Raw genomic sequence first — 12,332 nt, forward strand, 5'->3', positions numbered from 1 at the left:
CAGGATTCAGGTTGCTTACAGACACCACCAAGGTAATTAGAGGAGTGGTGTGATGGGTCCATGAGCCAAAAAGGCACAGAGGGTTAAAGGACTGACAGTAGCAGTAGATGGGTTAAAAGGATGCATGGAAATTTGGATGAGGTAGTCTCCTACATATTGGATTTAGTCACTAGCTGTCTAATTTGTGTCACCGTTGACTAGTAACGTAGCAGTAACAATTTAGAAGGCTTGGAAACTTGAGAGGTGTATTTTTTTGTCCAAGATGCTGATCTTCAGTGTTTGCATTTTCTCTGTGCGTTATCTATGCTCAGTCCCACAGGCACCTGTTTTTTGAAAGAAGATGCAAATCTTCAGCATTAATAATTGTATACATGCAGTGAGGTATTCTGCTGAGTTGCCTCTGTGATCATCAGCTGGCATGAAGGGGGCACCACTTAACTTTGGTTCTGGCTCATGCAGGAGACTTTAAGGATTCCTTGTACAGCGAGGATGCCATGTCTTGGTGAATGCAGACTGACTTATACCAGTCATTATACAAGGAAATGGAAAACACAGTCCACCAGTCTGGCAAACAAGTTGATATGTTTAGTGCCTGTAATAGAGGAGGGTTTTTGTTTGTTTTGTGCCATATCTGAATCCAATACTGTACTGTATTCAGCCATAAAAAATTGTTATTGTCTGATGCACAGATCCAGCGATCACAAAATGCTATGCATTAATATATGAAAAAGCTACATTTGAGATGGTTGGAAACAGAGGGCTTGATTCTCCTTTATCCTGTGGTTATTTAGTACCAGTCTGACCTTCTCAGAATCAGCAATGTTTAAATTTCTCTTTGCATATCCTTACTGGTGTAAGGCTGAAGGCTTCCTTGATTATTTACTGGTGGTTCTAACGTAACCATTTCATTATATCATGAGAGATGCACATAGCTCATCATATAGAAGTGTAGCTATTTAACAGGTTCAAACCATTTTCCCTGGAGGCTAATAAAATGATTCCTGTTGATTTCAGTGAGCATTGGTCTGGGCCCTTAGTGCTGCTTTTCCCCATATGTTTTAAAATGAATGCTTCTTGCCAATATTTTCAGGTTTATTGTACCTTCCTTATGCCTCAGGCAAGGAAAAACAACAGGACACAATGACAGCACATTATTGGAAGTAGCATGATAAATTCTAAATAGATATAATTAGCATGTGACCCACAAGAGACCTGCATATAATTAATATTGAAATATGGTGCATGCATTATATAGGAAAGCATATTGTGTATTCAGAGCAGGGTGTTTGGAGAATGGATGCCTGTCTGTAAACGGCTTGTCATTTTTTCATTTTAATCAGAATTGAAATTTCTGCACTTGAAGAAATACAGCACGATCATTAAAAACACTTGGACTTTAGAAATGACACCACCTGCTTCCTTTTCCTCTTTTTTTATTGTGACAGTGGAAAAAAATCCTTAAATCTTCAACCAGGGAAATAAGCACTAATGGGGAAACAGATCTCTGAGGAGCCAGCAGACTGACAAGCTGTTCATGAGCATGAGGCTTTTCAGCAAATAACATTCACTACTCTAGTAGCGTTTGGTAGATTATGTCGTATCTAGAAGTCCATCCTCATTCGAACCCAGCAAAGTGAATGAGTAACAGATACATAATGAGCATCCATGAAAAAGGGAAAGAACATCTCAGATATAAAGTGAAGATTAAGAGGGGTAAAGCCACAAGTGAACTGTGAATGTGTTGCCTTCTGAGTGACATTGAGTTCATATCACACAGCAGCTCATTGCACATTCTGTTTATACCAGAGAGAAACAAATATTAAAGTTACTCCTTTATATTTCACATTAAATGCAAAGAGTTCAAGGGAACTAAAAGACTTCATTATGGAATCTGATACCACCCTTTGTGTTATGCAGAGTCCTATTTTAAGTAAACTGAAAAATTTTAGTGGGTTTTTAAAAGAGTATATATCAAATATTTAATTAACATTTATTCTGCAACATTAGAAGCTGAAGCTTTGGATCCAGGATATAATTTTTGCCAGAATGAATAAAAATAAAATAGATGTTAAGCGGAAGCAATAAAGTTCATCTTAATTGTAACTCTAGAGAAGACTTTCTCAGCAAAACACACATTATTTTTTCTCTCTGTAGCTCTCATTCTGGTCTCTGTAATTGACACAGTCCAGCTACACTTTTGGTTATGTTAGTTCTTCTAGTTTTATTTTTGCAGTGAGTTAAATGCAAGTTCGTAGTTACGGATTCAGGCAGCAGTATTCACAAACAGACTATGTCATGGTTTAATACTTAGTTGCAAATTCAACATTTTGGATTTTATGGCAATTCCGGATGATATGGCTACAGCTGCAGAAGGTGTCTGGTATTTTTGCTCTTAAACTCCCGTATTTGTGGTTGTGTAACGGACTAAAGGAAGCCTGGTGTCTGCAGGCAGACTGTCTTGCATTGTGACCTTGATGCATTTCCATAGTTAAATGAAGTTGGATTTGAGTCAGAGCTTTAAGGTAAGCCCAGACTGCTGGGGGAAGTGCTGTCAGTATGCTGAAGTCTGGCACTGTTCATGCTTGGGACTGACGTCTCTGGTTTTTGAACCATGGCCCAATACAAAATTGAGCTTTCAAATGTGCGTTCATTAAAGATTGCATAACAGTGTTCACAGTAGTGGCATAATTGGACCTAATAGTTTGTTTCGCCATGTTTCATGTGTTCAGAGTGTTTTCTTCAATTAATAATTATTCTGCATTATTCTTTCCCTTTGCTAAATAGTTGTGTAATATTATGGTTGAAAACAATGAAATTCTTCTCTTACTGTGATTTTCAGCCAATTAGTTCTAGGCAACGGGTTGCCTGTGAAAACTCCTGACATGTCTCATGGCCAGAAGAAATAAAAAAATAAAGCAAACTGAGGTTATTATAGAGCAAATTACAGATTTCTGCATGATGTTGCTCAGTATTGTTGCCTCTTGGCAAGCAAATATTTGGATGGCTATCCTAGAAAAACTGTTTTGTGTGTTTTTATTGACATTAAATGTTTTTAGATATAATCTGATACAGATTTAAAAGAATGCTTAAGAGGTTACAAACACAGAAATATAGGGAAAAAAAGGGGGAAGAGTAAGGTTTTTGTGCAGGTCAAAATAATAAACAAACTCATTTGGAAATGTTTATTAGATGGGTCTTCAAAGTGCTTCAATCTGCAGATTGTCAGCTTTTCACTATATGACAAAAATGTCTTTTAGATTAAAATTTTTTTCATTCTTTTTCAAAATACATATATTCATACCTACATACATTCATAAATGTTACTGACTTGGATGCCAGTGGTCAGGTTTCTTTTAGAGCAGAAAAGTATCCAGATTTCAAGAAAATGCAAAATAAAATTTAAATTGCTGCAGAATGGTTTATTAGCTCACGTCCAGGAGTGTCCCACTGTGACTCGGTGCTGATAGCAAACAGTTAATCTGTGGTATGCAATGGACCTTCAGATCTCATGGACCTTCAGAGCTCATGGAGACAGACTTGTTAATATGTGAAGTGAAACATTTCCTAGGCCAGTGTTGATTCATCCATGGCAGAGCTGCTCTGCTGTTGTTTTTTTTTTTTTTTTTTATGATGCTTTGATTAGCGATGAAGCAAATAAAATTGTATTTCAGTCCATTCATATTGAAATCTACAGGAACCATTTAAATGGACGACTGAGCTGGATGATTGGACTGGGCTATTTGTGAAGACCACCAAACTTCTAGCAGTACTCTTTCCAAACAATGCATGGCTAGTACCAAAAAAAAAAATCCAAACGATGCCTGGCCATGTATGGGCTGTTTACAACATTTATTGTTAAAAAAAAAAAAAAAAAAAAAAAAGTACAGTGCCCTCACAGTTTCCCTCATTTCTCTAGTCATATAAATAGTCCACTGTTTTTGCTTCTTTTGTTGTTAAATAGTAAGCTCCAAATAAGAATTTTTGTCGGTAAATATTGCAAGTGTTTGTACTTTACACTTTCAAACAGTGAATGCCATTTTAAAGTTGTTACAAGGTGCTGGTAGTATACAAAATAATGTTTCTGATGGTAAAATTGCCAGTTACATGTAGTAATTCCTTCGTTGACTGTCAGACCTGTCATGTTGCAGAAAGGTAGGTCACTTGAATTGGTTATTAATGGATCTATTCAAAAATAAGCATTTAGATTTTTTTTTCCACAAAAAAAAAAAATACAAGCTGCATCGTTTCTATGTGAAGCAAGTAATATTTTTATTCTTTTTAGCTGATTAATAACCTGTGATACCTAAAGCAGTAATTTCAGGATCATGCCATTATTTGCAAATTCTTCATTTTTTTCATTTCTTAAGAAAATATTAAAATTGCAGTTGGACACAGTAGGACAGGCCCATGCATCATTGAAGGAACCAGTAATTTATGATGCAGTTGGAACTCTATATTAACATTTCACGCTGTAATGATGTTTCATATCGAACAAGTTCAGGAGTGACTTTATGATTAAATAATTTGAAAATGCTAGTACAAGTTTGCATTTCTCTTCAGATTTTCAGTATGTCTTTTTTATTATTATTTTGAGGCACTCCATTAATCAAACCCACATAAGCTTTGTTAGGTCACACTCCTTACTATTTATGCAGGCATGTAGTGATCAGGCCAAACAGCGTGGGACTTTTTTGTTTGGTTGGTTTGTTTTTTTGTTGGTCATGCTTTCTGTTTTGTTGGTTGGTGGTTTTTTTGTTTGTTTGTTTTTTTCTTTTTTTTTTTTTCCCCTAAAACCTGGGAATTAGATATAAAACAAATACTGCTCTACTTTTAATCAGTTGGTGGTGGTGAGGTCGTCTTTATACTCAGGCCATCCCACTGTGACTTACACCTCACCTAGGTGTCTGTACCTTTTGAATAGTTAATGTTCATTAACTATTCACTTCCTTTGTTATGGAGCTCTCAAGGCACAGAGCTGTGTACCGAGTAAATACTGGTGGCTCCAATCCTCATTGATATTATGGGTATATCTGGTCCTTCAGAATCTGACAGATTTCTCCTGACGCTACCTCTCAGCACTGCGATCCTTTGCACGAGGAGAAGCACGCACTGAGCTGAGAGGACACGTCTGAGATTTCTAAGGGCTTCTTGGCAGAGGGGATGCTTGATCTCAGGTCTCCTAAATCTCATGCTTGAATTTAAGTCCATGTTTGGGGAAATACGTAGAATCATTCTGCATGTCCATGAGGTGCTGATGGTAATGGATGTACGCCAACAAATGTGGGGTTTGAGCACAGGAGCAACTGTAGGTGCTTTTTTCAAGTAATAGACACTTCAGTCTATACAGCCCATTAAAAATAAACTGGGGTAAAATGCATTAATGCCTTATGCACTTTTAATTAAATAGGAGTTTTATTGAGTTTGCTGGTTGCCAGCCCCCATTAATATCCCCATTTCTCGTGTGGAGATCTGTGAAATTGAATCCCTCCTGCAAAATTATACGAAGCCACCTTTCATCCTGCGACTTAGCAAAGACCTTTGGTCCTTGTTTCTCGCCTCTTTTCCTCAGCTATAGCACTTGTCAGTTTGTATTATGCATACTTGTAAATAACACAAAATGAAAAAAGATATTATCTAGGTGGAAGGTGATGGAGTTTTACAATGTGCGCTTTGAATAATCTCAAAATGGAATTGTAGTGTTAAATGTGCATATATATTCGTTATGCAAATATATACTTGTATTTATATTTTGTATTATACATATAATTATATATGTAAAGCATATATATGCCTATATATATATACATACAAATAAATAATATAACTTTGTAAGCATTTACTTTTCTAGTAATAGCTAAGGGCTGGTCCAGGAAGATATAGCAGGAGTTTTGCCACTGATACCAACAGTGTTGTTACCAGCATGCCAAGAGGATAAAATAAAAAGTAAAACTGTCCCATACCTTTCATTCCCTGAATTTACTTCATTTTACTTCAGCAGTAGAGCTGGTCATGGTCTTTGTGAAATCAAAATATCTAATGAGGAAGGAGATCCTTAAGTGAATGCTGTTGTCAAAGTCAATCCTGCAGTTGAGAATAAGGATTGGAAGGCTGCATGCACAAAATACAGCAGCTCTGACTTTATCCAGGAAGATCATCAAGACAAAAAGACCTTCAAAGCTGGTATTTTTGCATTCACAACAAACTTGTAATGCCGAGAGATGTGGTTATAATCTGAATGGAATGAAATGTGGAGCTTTAAATGGCCAGTCTCTGCCCTGTTCTCTTCTCTTTGTAAAGGTTAAATTCAGCAATCTGATAGGGATTTCTTGTGTAGAAACGAATTTCTGATGTTTTTAATCCACCTACCAGTGGTTTATTGCATAAGAAGCATGTCAGGGACCAGAAAGGGAATGTCTGGAGGGTTCAGCAATGCAGAGCCAACAGAATGGTTCCACATGCTGTGAAGAGGAGCAGGCTTCCAGCTGTTGTAACCATCATTGCAGACCAAATACCCCATCCCCAAGTCCCAAGGAAAATGTGGGTGCTGTGACACCCCAGACACAGCTGAGATGGATTTGCTGTCATTCTGAATCTGAAAGCTTTGTTCCTCTTTTATCACTGAACTGTAAAATAAAAAATATGCATTTGTAGACTGTTATCTGTGGGCCTTGCCAGAGATATGTCATCTGATTATGCATGTAGGTAGCGTTTAACATAATCTGCCCTGACACATTCATAAGATAAGACAAAAATAATATTTTATCACCATGCAGTAACAGCCCCTTATGAAACTCCCAAGTCTTAATTAGGGATTTCTCCCCAGGTCCCCACTTGTCTGATGACCACATAAATGTCTAAATTAGATAATTAATAAAGTCTATACTGCATGATAGCATACAGCAATTTAAAGCCCTAGGCAGTAAGTCCAACAGAAACATTTCCCTTTTATATTGCTCGGGATTCAGCTAAATATTTTCAGCTGGATGTTCCTCTTATGATATTGATTTCACTTTTTAACTTCTTTATAGTTTCTGTGAAGGAGTGCTATTGTCTCCACTCCCCGTAAAATCTGATAGATAAAAGGATTGAAAGGGCTGTTTATGATATTTGGCATAAATGACATTTTATATTTTCTCTCAGATTTTAAGCAGTATTTGTACTATTCTGTGTTCTGTAGTGTGCAGATTAGAATACGTACAAGATGTACTCATTCCATAGTGGGAAAATCTACCTGGTGCTTCATTTATATTCCAAATCTATTATCTCTATTTTTCTTAGCAGAAAGCCTCTTGCAAATTCAAACTGGAGCTTTCAAGTTTCTTATCCATTTCTACCACTGCAGGAATTATGTCTAATATTTAAACAAGTTTTTAGTGAGACTAACACTGAAAGGTAATATCTTAGTCTCTTAGTAGTACAAAGTCATATTTTCATTTTTTTCCCTTGATTGTTCTTTCAACCTAAGTATCTGTATTCGCCTTTTTCCAAGTAATTACTAAAGATAAAACAGTCCACAAAAGCAAGTTTTTAGAATATTAGAACAATAACTGCAATGCCAAAATCTGTACAATTTATAAAAGCAATGGGCTGGTGTATACTGAGCATTCTCAGAATTTATTAGTGTAATTTATTGCCAGGAGCTGAAAGTTTGATTAAAATGTAATAGATTTAGGTAGGCAAGATGGCCAGCCTTCAGCCTGAGTGGCATTAAGTTAGACTTTCAAAGAAGAACACATTCTTGTAGTTTCTGAACCATTGTTTTGAAGCCATTTCAGACAGCGTGTACAAAAATGACAATTACATGTGGCATGCATACACAGCTTGTTCATGTTGGCGCCTGCAATGATTTCGAATATAAGTACTGATGCCCCAACAGCATAAAACTGCTCATAAATACAGCATCTCTTTGGTGATGAAGGGACTCCAGGACTGAACTTGGGATTAACAGCTGTGGGCAAACACAGCTGTGAATTCCCAAAGCCAAACAGGAAAGCACTATAGGACTGTGTTCACTGCCTAATGCACCCTTGTACAACTCATGTCTCCTAAATGAAGAGATTCAAAAAATAACTTGAAAGTCCTCGCAGGTCCAGCCAGGAACAAGGTGGATCATACATGTGGGAAAGGATTTTAGATTAATTTTCCAGTACAAGGCAGCTGGATAAGTGGGACCACAGTTTCGGAATGCAGAGGTGCTGAGGATCTGCTCTGTGATCATGAATCTACTGGTAGTCAAAAACTTGCCAGAGAAATTTTGGACCAATGTAAATATATTTTCAACTGAAAATGTGTAATTGGATGTTTAAAACATGTAAATGAAATATTTCAAAATTTGTGAAATAATATGTTAACTAATTCATGTATTTGATTTAGAATTTATTTATTTATTGAGATTTCAAGTTTTCCCTTGCTTGGGACAGCTTATTACTTTAATATGTGAAAAGCCTTGTATGGGTGGAGAATAATTTCTAGGATCACCTAACAGTTATCTCTTAGATCATTTGATTTATGCAAATTCTTGATTTCTTTTTAAATATTTTTAGTTGCATGGGAAATAAGTAACTGTCAGAAGAATCATATTACTTCTGAATCTGCAGCTGACCTTGTTTGTAACACTCTAATTAGGACATTTTGGATTAGCTTCCACTTCTTGTTATGTTTCCATCTAGCTACTTTGAGGGACTTAGAAATGATTTTATAATATAAATAACTCATATAAAGGTAATTGAGTGTTGTCATTTCCTCTAAAATTGAAAAGGGTTCCTTCTTCTGTTAAAAGTTTACTTATTTTTCATCTCTTCTATTCATTGTTATCAGATTTTCTGGTATAAAACTGATTTACCTGTGATATTTCTTTCTCTCCTGAGAAATTCACATCTGTCTCTAGCATCTGTCTCTAACTTCATTTAAAAACAGTGGGGGAGGAACATTAATTTTATGGATATATTTGTATCAGTGTATTTCCATCAATAAATCATCTGTTATTTTCGAGGAGAACCTGAAACCTCTACCTATCAATATTTTCAGAAGCAGAGCTGATGCACAGCAGCTAAAAATAATCTCATGGAGCAAAAATGAAAAATATTGAGGAGTCAATGTTGTGAGTTAACACTAGCATCTTCTGAATAGTTCTACCTGAAAACAACCAAAGAATCAGCAAAGCATTGGTTTGTTTCAGGAAAATTTATAGCAGTAATCAGTTCCTGTACAGCTTTGATACCCTTTCAGCTTGTGACTCTTGATTTAAATCACTTTTCTGGGAAGACAGTGTATAAGCTGGCACCCTGCATACAAACACAGCCCACGGAAGGAGCAAATCCTCTCCACAGAAGTTCCACCTCTTTTCTAAAGGCAATTAGCTCAGCAGAACAACTCCATAGGCATAAGGATCAGGTTTCAGAGTGAGGAAATGTTTTAGGGTCCTTTGGTCTGATCAAACATGCCCAGTCTCAGATGTCAAATTGTGTCTGGGACCAGAAGGGGTCATGGAACACGAGTGACAGTTCAGTGCTCCATCCTTTCTCCACATCTTTCCTTTGTTTTCTAGCACATACCAGTGGTAGCGAAGAGAAAAGGAGAAAGCTGCTTCACCCACTGAGGCTGAATAAATTGCTGCTTCTTTAGAATAGGAGGCAAGTCCTGTGATTCCTGAACTCAAGTCTCTCCGTTCTTGGGATAGCACAGTTTTTTCCACTGATCCATACCCAGGATGTATTGCACCAGCCACGACTGAGAGGCAATGTGTATAGTTGCTTGGGGCAAGAGATTGCACGGGTGTCAAAATGTCAGAATAGTTCCTTTCTCTGCTGTATTTACACTTCTCCTGGGACTGAGGATAGACAAAGTTGCAAGCTTGCATTCTCCTTCCAAATTTACGTTCTATTTTTACAGTGCACATTTTCTGGAGGGTGAGAGGGGGTAAATATACATGTTGATATGTACTCCAGAAGGCACATATTATTTGTGTGTGTGTGTGTGTGTGTGTGTGTGTGTGTGTGTGTAAATTGATACAAAGTAAGGCATGTTTTAAGAATAATGTTAGTTGTTTGAGAATAATAGCAAGTGTTAATTAAAACCAGTTTGTTTCTCTGGTATTACTGGGTGTGTACTTCAGGTTTAAACACCCATAATCTTGGAGAAGACAATACTAATAACTAAAAAGGGACAAAGTAAGCCAGATAAAGCTTTTAAAAAATTAGAATTGTTTTCTGTAATCCTCCATTTTAGAAGCTGCATGCCTGCGCTCAATCTTTGGATTTCTTTAATCATCTGGATTGGCCTGTTCTTCCTCCTGATTTATCCAGTGCCACAGAAGGATTAAACCAGCATAATGGACACTTGTTAAGTGTCTACATCAGTCTAATCAGCTTGACAGTGCTCTGGTTTATTCCTCCCTGTAAATGCGGTATCATAAAGATGCTGTACTGTATATAGCACCACTTAGTGGCAGAAAGTCTACTTCAGATGCTCCTGAAATCTAATCTGAGGAATTTTGTTCTGAGTCAAAACAAAACAAAACAGCGTGTCCCTTTTTCCTCCTCTCTGACTTTTTACATTCAGAGCCTCAGATTTCAAAATGCTGCTGGGAGTCTCTCTCCAGCACAGCTGCACTTTGGCTCTGAGCAAACAGTCACAGCCCCACTCCCATTCCTTTTCTTCTGTCCCCTGTGTATGTGTTCCCGATTCGGCTGTGCCCAGGAAGGCGGACAGGTATCCTTTGCCTGTGTTAGCGGCTGACAGGAACAGTAAACCTTATGTTGTATGTCTTGTGTAAACAAAAAGGTGCTACCCTAACTGCTATTATACTCGGTTCTGAATACAATGCACAGAACAGAAAATAGGAAAATACCACAAAGAAGATATATGCCTGCATTCAGTAGCCAGAGCATATCAAAACAATAAAGACAAGTAGTTTTCTTCGCAGGAGATTGGGGTCAGGGATGTTTCTCATGTGAGACTTACAGCAATTTGTTTACTGTGCTGAATGTTAATAATGTTAGCATGAACTTTCTAACTTTTAGGATACAAATAAAATCAATCAGTATTTAGGAGTAAAGGAGTCTATAATAACCGATAATGCCTGGAACATTAAAACAGACTGATGCCAGTATTTTCAACAAAATGCACCGAACCTTTCCAAGGTTCCATTGTGCTGTCACGCTGCAAAACCTGCTCTGGTGAGAGGAACTGGGACATAATCAAGAAACGCGAGGTAAAATTTACCGTTTATTTCCAAGACACATACTGCACAGGCAATAGTAGGGTTCAAACTTCCCGTTTAAGTTTACTGTCTCTTGTTCTGTAACACTAATTTTGTTTTGCTGAGTGTTTCCTTACAGTACTTATAGAAATGGCTCTTTTCAAACCATAGATTCACATGTTATGTTTATAAGGAAATTGGAAAATGGTAGTGGTAGAGATGGCAAATTCCATTCGTTTTGTAAAATTCATCACAAGCTTCTGCCGTTTCTTTCAAAAGTCCTATCAGGTGTCGTATTTCTGATCATGTGCATCAGTTATTCCAATACAGTATCGAGAAACAATTTTTTCAATCAGTTATGTATCCAAAATACATATGCAATCGCACATCTGAGTTGTGTGTACAATTACTGAGAATCCATGCGTGCATTGGGTAATTTCTCACATAAATGCACTTAATTAGTCATCTGTGCATGAGTTTTCCTATTTGCATACATACTTACGGCAATTTTGCATGCAAATTAAGCACTTTATATATATATATGTAAAAGTTTGACTCTCGTCATGTTTACTAAACAGTAGCTTATGTTAGATCTGGAATAAAATAATTGACTTGTCTGACAGCGTACAATACAATGTGGTAGCTTTCATATGGATTATCATAGCATCTGCATCCTGCTGAGGTTTCACAGCAAGGTTACTGTGTTTATCTCTCATGAAAGACTTAAGGATCAGCTGTGTAAATGACCATTCTGTCAAAATATCCAGGTAGCTAAAGTACAGGTTCCTGATTCAGCCTGTAACTCGTACCAGGTAGAATTTGTGTTTGTTGTTAAAACATTGTAATAAAAATGTCCCATCTAAATCCCATGCTTCTTCCTAGGCTGAAAAATCTGTTACATGATTTTGCCATCTCCTATCGATGGATTAGCACAACCACAAAAACTGAAGAAATGTCATTTACAATAAGCTTTGTTACGCCACAAGCCTGGCGCCTGTGGCTCACAATGGAAGATGGTGCAGGGACCTGCCCAGCATTTCTGTCTCACAGAGACCAAGAGCACACACTCGTCCACTGCCTCTCAGTTACTCTTTGGCAGGGGGTTCCCTGGTCTTGGATGTGCCGATATTTT

This window comes from Oxyura jamaicensis, chromosome 20, assembly GCF_011077185.1.
Source record: "Oxyura jamaicensis isolate SHBP4307 breed ruddy duck chromosome 20, BPBGC_Ojam_1.0, whole genome shotgun sequence".
In the NCBI taxonomy this organism is placed as follows: Eukaryota; Metazoa; Chordata; class Aves; order Anseriformes; family Anatidae; genus Oxyura; species Oxyura jamaicensis.